The sequence below is a fragment of the Lagenorhynchus albirostris genome, chromosome 9 (assembly GCF_949774975.1).
Source record: "Lagenorhynchus albirostris chromosome 9, mLagAlb1.1, whole genome shotgun sequence".
In the NCBI taxonomy this organism is placed as follows: domain Eukaryota; kingdom Metazoa; phylum Chordata; class Mammalia; order Artiodactyla; family Delphinidae; genus Lagenorhynchus; species Lagenorhynchus albirostris.
The window spans coordinates 23,909,147-23,917,120 of record NC_083103.1 but is presented as its reverse complement, the minus strand read 5'-3'; positions in this window follow the sequence as shown (position 1 = coordinate 23,917,120).

The window sequence follows — 7,974 nt, the reverse complement described above, 5'->3', positions numbered from 1 at the left end:
TTGCAGAGGTGGTGGCGTTTGGATTAAGGCAGGCAAGCTGGGTAGGATGTGGGCATTGGGATGAGATATAGGAGGAGGGGTTCATGAAACTGCCATTTGCAATGAAATCTTGGTCCCAGGAGGACATACACTTAGCCCTTAGGTTCTTGCCTTTGGCCCAGGGGGTCATATGGGGATTCTAGTTATTTTTGCCTGACCAGCATTCCTTGTCTCTTCTTTCGATAACAGCCACTCAGTTTTCTTTTGGTAAAGTCACCCCTCGCCTGCTCCAATCATGGCTCTGCCCTTCCCCAGGCTGACCAGTTGGAGGTTTCCAGCTTCCTGGGCCTTGAGACAGGTCCAGGAGGGGACATATGTCCCAATCAGGGCCAATCAGAGTTCTCACTAGGCACAGGTATGGATCCTGAGAGAGGCAGGATCTCTGTTCCTTTGGGATGAGGAACAGTAAAGACAATGAACTCTGTGCTTTTTAGCGCCATTTTTCCTGACCACATGGAGGAAGCCAGGTTAGGGGTAGGCAAGAAGGCTAAGGTGCAAACAGGAATATATCTGAGAGTTGGAAGTGATGGAGCTGGATGGATAGAGAGAGAGAGAGAGCGATCTGAAGGTAGTGAGACAGTGTTTGAGCTCCAGGATCCAGCATTCCTGAATCTAGGTGCCCTTGGACCTTGAAGTTATGAAAACCAATACATTTTGTTTCTTATACATTTGCATTGGGGTTGATCATATGCATCTGGATGAGTCCTGACTTAGTCACTGTCTTCAGGTGCCTGCCTTTCCCCAAGAGCAAGCACCTCCTGGGTGAGAACATTTAAGAGGGTGGCTGGCGATGGGGATGTGGTGTCTGTCACAGCCTCTGTCCTCTCAGAGGACAGGAAAGATACCATTGCAACCTCACATCAGGATTTGCTTCTGCCTGTGACTTTCCCTTAGATGTCTTCATCATGTGTTGACAGATATTTGGGTCCCTTTTTGACCAAAATCCTCTGCAGGTACTAAGGCTAGTCCTGCAAAGAATTTCGGAGGTTTCAGAAAAGTGGAGCCCTCCTCAGATTCATTGGAGAATTCCAAGGATCTGTGTTGGGAGACCTCCAGGATGGCCATGAAGAGGCTCTAGATCCTTGACACCTTAAGAAAGAGGGGATGCCTCACAAAACCAGGGCCCATGTCATCCTATCTACCACTCTATGCCTGGCACCTATGACCATGCCTTGACTATAATAGAGACTCTATGACTATTTACTGGTGACCCGATGAGTGAAAATAGGACATTACTTAGAAAATATTCTATGTTTTCTTATTATGTATATGATACAAATGCTTGATTTTGATACAAATGTATTGATTCTTTGGTTGAGGAATACACTAGGAACTTTGGAAAGCAAAGTATCAAATAAGTAATGAGCCTAAAATTGGTGTTGTGCTGGGCTTCTCAAATTTCAATGTGCTTACCAGTTCCCTGCAGACTGTATTTTCTAGAGATGGCTCAACACGATATCTCAGCACACATACACTTTTTATAATGTAACTTTGACATTTCTCCCATAGAGACGTGGGGTCTATTTCTCTCCCGCTGAATCTAGGTGGGACCATGACTATAGTGGAAGTGATACCATGTGACTTTTTGAAATGTTTGCTTTTGGAAATCAGCCAACAGGCTGAGAAGAGACTTAATCTCAGGATCTTTCTTGAAGCTATTGAAAAGAATTTCTTTCTCCTGGATTTGAAGCTGGGAAGGTGGAAGCCTGGAGCTTCTGAAGGTCCATCATGTGGTAGGAGACTGTTCAAGAGTGAGAAACTCACTTAAGGAAGCAGAGCTGACACAGAGAGAAACTAAATCCTGATGATTGTTTGAGCCCTTGATCCAGCCATGCCTGAACTCCCTTTAGAGTTTTCAGTTAGGTAAACCAATAATCTCCCCTTCTTATTTTTTAAGTTAGTCCATGTTGGGTTTCTGTCACATGCATCAGAAAAGTCATGACTGATATAATGGACAATATCCCCGGCAGCACACAGTCTACGAGACTAGTCTTTGAAAAGTCTTCACTGCTATAAAAAACCAAGGATATTGCTAATCCTACTTCCCTAAGAATGTCCTTAAGAAGTTTTATCCATCAGTTGCTATTAATGAACACACCCCAAATGCCAGCCCTTTGATGATCTAGGCACCCTCATCGGGTATTTCCTCCCTCCTCCCTCCATGACCCCTGAAGTTTCCCAGGCTGTCCCAGCTCAAGGATAAACCCCCTACCCCTGTTCCCAGCATCTCTTGCTGAGGGCAGGATGGACCTAACCCAGGGAACCCACTTGGAGCTCCTGAGTGACTCATCTTGAGCAGAGCCCCAGGTTTGCCTGGGGACTTCAGGGGAGTTACTGTGTGAGAAACTCTAGAATACACATGAATAAATAAGATGGGACTCAGTGCCGGTTTGAAACGATTAAAGGATCCCGTGAAAACTGAACCTCTGCAGAGATGTATGGGCTTCTGTTGTATAATCCTCTAAACTCAAAGGGGCCGAGGAGTAGCCTCCTTTGATCCGAGCCCTGTGCACACCCACTCTTGCCCCTTGGGTTCTTAGCACAAGCAAAACTCCTCTCATCATGGCAGCCAGACACAGGCTTTTTCCTATCACCCTGGAAGTGCCTTCTTAAGAATTCCTCACGAGATCTGGTTCTGGGCTGTGCCGATGATTACTTTTACTGTGTTTAGACCCGGCTCCTGGGTCTGAAAAGCAGGAATGAGTTGCCAGAAGGATCAAATTCTTCCTTCAAGGCAGATCACTCTTCTTTCTTTTCTTGGGAAGTGATGATGTGTTCTTCCCTACGTGTCTCTCCTCTGTCTCCAAATCCCTATCTCCTTCCCAGGCTGTCGAATGCCAGCTTATTTGTGAATCCATCTCTGACCTGACTTCCTCGCTCAGGCCTGTCTGGTTTCTACAGCCTTACAGCTTCTGGAACTCTTTATACACACCTTTAGTTCATGAGTTTTCAGCAAAATGCCTGGCACAGTGCTCTTTAAGTATTTGGTGGTGATGCTCCAGGTTTCAGAAGCAGCTTCTTCAACTCCTATTTCTCTGAGATAGCCTCTAAAAACGGCCCAGTGGGACATATTGGAATCCTATGGGCTGCAACGAATGGGAAGTCAGTAACTCATCTTCTTACCCTCCAGAGAGCCGGGCGGCTAAACTCCTGAGACACGAGACCAGGATTGGTAACCTGCTCCATCCCTTTCTAGCTGAGTGACCTTGGGCATGTAGTTGCACTTCTCATTACCTTACGCTCCTTATTTGGACAGTGGAGAGAACGATGAGTCCTACTTTTCAGCGTTTATATGACGATTAAATAAAATGATCCAGGTACGGCATTTAGTACAGTGCTTGGTACATAAGTTAGCTGTTATTACTATTATTAATCAATAAAAATATATTGAATATCTAATAGGAGACAGGCCAGAGTTTTAGATTCCAGCCTCTGAGCCTCAAATGGAATTGACTTCTTGGTGACTTTAAGCAGTGTCGGGATCTTGCTGTGACCCATTGCATGTTTTTTTTTTTTATCATTTTATTCATTCACTCAGCAGATATTCCCCACCCATCTACTATGTGTCTACTGTCTATAAGCTACCACTCCCATAGTCGCATTGTGGGGATCAGGGGTAAGACCAGGAAAAGATTCTGCAGTTTTGGCTGAATAACGGATCAGCACTCTAGACCACTGATTTCTCCACTAGAATTTATTTTGCCAGCCCTCAGCCCTGTGGTCAAGGCCAAGAGATCTTTGCTTTACTTTAGGAGAATGCCGAGGGTGAAAATAACACTTCAGTTTCTGCAACAGAGGGGCTGTAAAGAAAGCTTTAGAGAGTAGTGTGTGGGTTCAGACAGTGCTTTCTGGCTGGAAAGGAATGACACTACAAGGATTAGAAGGTACGTTACTCATTTTTTTTAAAAAAAGGAACAAGCAAGGGACTTAACTCTTTATGTACTGGGCTGAAGTTCAGTATTTAAAACACAGTCTTTGGTAGTATAGTTTTCAGTAAACACTTTCTTTTCTTCTTCTTTTTTTTTTGCTCCTGCAGGTACTGTGTTCAGAATACAGAACTCAGTGGCTGACTCTGGGTGGAGGATCATTGGTTATATGCAACACTGTGTCACCACAGAGTAGGATTCTCTAACCAGAACTTGCCTCCTTGAACTCTTTTTGACCCCTATATTATGCCCAATTATTCAATGATAAGCATCATATAAAACTCTGGCAGGCTGTGGTTCAACATGCAGACCATTCTGTCTGACAGTGGTTCAAGGTCGATTGCTTATAATTTTTTCTTTCAAATCTCAGTGCTTTTGGGGTAGAACAACCATTCTTTCTGCAGGACTGTCCATTGCATTCCTGCTAAAAGCTGGTTACAAATTCCAGTTATTACAAAAACAGAAAATACTTCCCCTCCTTTCCAAAATCCCCTTAGGTGGGCTGTACCATCTCCTGTTGAAAACCATTGGATAGTGGAGCATGTAGGCTGTCTTATTTGATGATGGTGTGAAGTTGAGTTCCTCCTAGACTAAAAGCTCCACGAAAACCGCACAGATCCATGCCAGGTTTTAGTCTCTGTTGTTTTTTGGTGCTTAGGGCAGGGTTTAACCCTTAGTGGATTCTCAGGAGGTATATGCACCTGGTTGATGGAAAGACTACATAGTACAGCATTCATTTTGCATAATTCAGTCAAACTGAACTGTAGAGGGTTTTTTTTTTTTTATAACTAAGGGGCATATTCAGTTATTTAACAAAGAGTACTTGCACAAGTGCTGGCCAATCAGAACTTAACCTGGGGAGTCTGGTGGTCCTCTTGCTGGAAGAGCAACTTTAGTTGCTGGCTCCTGGGGCAGTCCAGGGGCTCCCAGGAATACGAGTCAGGGAGGCAGGGACAGTAGGGGACAGTGTCTCTCTGTCAAACAAATTTTAACAGCTAGGAAGGCAATACTAGAATATGCTTTCAAATATCATCAGTGTGGCTATTGTGTAGAGCGCAGTACCAAGAACGTTTTTCAGGACTCCCTGGTAGCTATTCATTCATTGACCAAATATCGTGAAATTTCTTTACAAAACGTTCTTCTCTGGCTTCCAGGCTTTCCCCACTTATTTTTTTCCAGAAGTCTCTCTTCCTTTTGCTCAAGGAAGTCCATATTATTCAAGAAAAGAATGAGAAAGAATACTGGGATTCACCTTGTATTGCATGGACGTAACTCAGAGACAGATGCCTGTTTCTCAGGAAGCTGGCCAAGGTTTATTATGCTAACAATGTCTTCTAACCCCCTTTGCTCCTGCCCTTGGAGCCCTTTCTTCGGGTGAGTCCCCGAGACTCTAGTTTTCAGAACTTGGCTGAGCAGTTGACCCCGTAGGAAGGAAGGGATAGTGATGGACGTTTAAATTCTAGGAGATCAGGAGACCCAGATTTTAGTCCCACCTCTGCCCCTACCAGGTGGGTAATTGCAGGCAAAGAGAGAAAAGGCACACACACTAGCATTGGGTACCTGTGGGAATATCACTTAGCATCCCTCAGTTTCATCAACTATAAAATGAGGGGTCTGCATTGGCTGCTCTCCAGGGCTCTCCCAGCCCAGGGTCCTTTGGTCCAATCTGTTCTGACTGTTTCCGGGTATGGAGGTAGAAGCCTTGTCCCATGCGCACTGCTGGGGCTCCTGGCCACCTCCTCCCTCACCTGCATGGCTGGTGCCCACAGGCCCCACCCATGGGAATCCTGGGATCCATCCACGCTGCTGTAGCTTGGGCCAAAGAGTCTTCTGAGCAGTGGGGCCTCCAGTCCTAGACCTTAGCTCAGAAGGTCTCCCACAGGGAATGACATAACTCCTTTCCTCTTCCACTTCCACCCCTGTACTCCTCTCCCTCCCTCTCTCCCTCAGTCATGCTCTAGCTCTTTCTCTCTCTCCTTCTCCCATCTCCTTCTCTTCTTCAGACTCAGCCCTGCACCTTATTAGCTCACCTGCTTCAGCTCCAAGGAAACCAAAATGCTAAGGCTTCCATGGGTGCAGTCAGACTACTGCTTTCTTACTTTGCGTCCCTGGGAAGTCACTTAATCTCTCCTTGGCTTGTTTCCTCATTTGTAAATGTAATATTCGTTCCCACCTCCTAGGGCTGCTGGGGCAATTCAATGATTATACATGTGAAATACTACAGCAGTGTCTGGCAAATGGGAATTGCTCAATGTTAGTATTTTTTTTTCCCCTGCAGCAAATTGACTTGGCTCATTGAATACATATGGGTGTGATAAAGTCAATTATTAATCTGCCTTGAAAAATTTACATTATCTTTCCTTCGAGCATTTAAAATATATGAGCAATTTACTCACCCACCTTTCTTTTTTCTTTTTTTTTCCCTTAAGCTGCCATTCTTATTCCTTCATGCTTCAGCCTGACTGAATTCTTCGGAACTCCAAGACTCATTGGGTTTTCTCATCCTTCCTTGTCTTTGCATTTGGTCAGAAAGCCCTCTCCCCAGTCTATTTTCTTTGTCTTTGGTGCTGGTGAGATAGGTCAACCTCTTGATGATAGGCGCTTCAGGAATTGGCTCACGTGCCACCTCCTCTGGGAAGACTTCCCTGACTACTGCCACACCCCAAGGCAGAGTGAAGTGCTTTTCTGAGCTTTGTAGATACCATTGTTGCAGGACTTATATCATGGTGTTATCATTATTTCTGTTTACTTGTCTCTTTTTCTAAACTGGCAAGTCCTGAAGCCAGGGACTATGCTTCAACCATCTTTTTGTCCTCAGCATCCAGCCCAGTTTTTTGGTACATAACACAGGCTTAGTAAATGTTAAATGAATAAAGAGGATGAAAAAGGATCTCATGAGACTTCACTAGAAAAGTAGCAAAGTCATTGTACTAAAGATCATTCATTTTACTAAGAGGAAAACTCTCAGTTCCTATTTCTTTCCAGATATATGTTCCTACCATGGGCATGATTATAACAAGTTCGATTTTTAGAAAATCCATAGCTATTGGAAACAACGGATTAGGAGCGGTGGAGAAGAAACTGCTAGAGATAAGAATGTGAAAGCAGAAATGACACCTGATCCTCTGATGGTGATGGAAACAGAAAAAGTACAAAACACACAACTGGGTGCTCATAGATGCACTTGTTTGGAGTGTGGGGAAGCAGCTTTACGTCACACAGGATATTTACACTGCCCAACACCTGACATTCAAAAGGAATGCCCTGAGTTACTGAAAGATTAAATTATACTTTGCGTACTCTACTTAAGAAAACAAAGCTTTGAAACCTGTTAACTGGGTTGTTTTTTTTTTTTTGCGGGGGGGGGGGCTCCCACCGCCGCGGCCTCTCCCGCTGCGGAGCACAGGCTCCCGACACGCAGGCTCAGCGGCCATGGCTCACGGGCTCAGCCGCCCCGCGGCCTACGGGATCCTCCCGGACCAGGGCAAAACCCGCGTCCCCTGCATCGGCAGGCGGACTCTCAACCACTGCGCCACCAGGGAAGTCCTTAACTGGATTTTTAATGGAATAAGCTTCAGCCACCTGGAAATGGCCTCGGACTCTTCATTAAGATGCTACTTGGATGTTCTAACACAGAAATTTCATTGCTGGTCTGGAGACAGTCCCACAATTTCATAACTGCTTTTGGATATGAAGGGCATCTTGCCAATAAACAACAGAATGGTAAATAAAAGATGTCTTGGGGACTTCTCTGGCGGTCCAGTGGTTAAGACTCCGCGCTTCCACTGCAGCGGGCATGGTTTCGATCCCTGGTCGGGGAACTAGATCCCACATGCTGGGCGGCGCGATGCAAAAAAAAAAAAAAAAAAGGTGTCTTGGGATATTGCTTTTCAAACTCTTCTCTTTGGAGCCCTGGGGGTTCCTCGGCATTCTCTCAAATATTGATGCTAGGATGGGGGAGCATGAGAGTTACATGCTCGCCACTGACCATCTTCAGCCCCCTATTTTC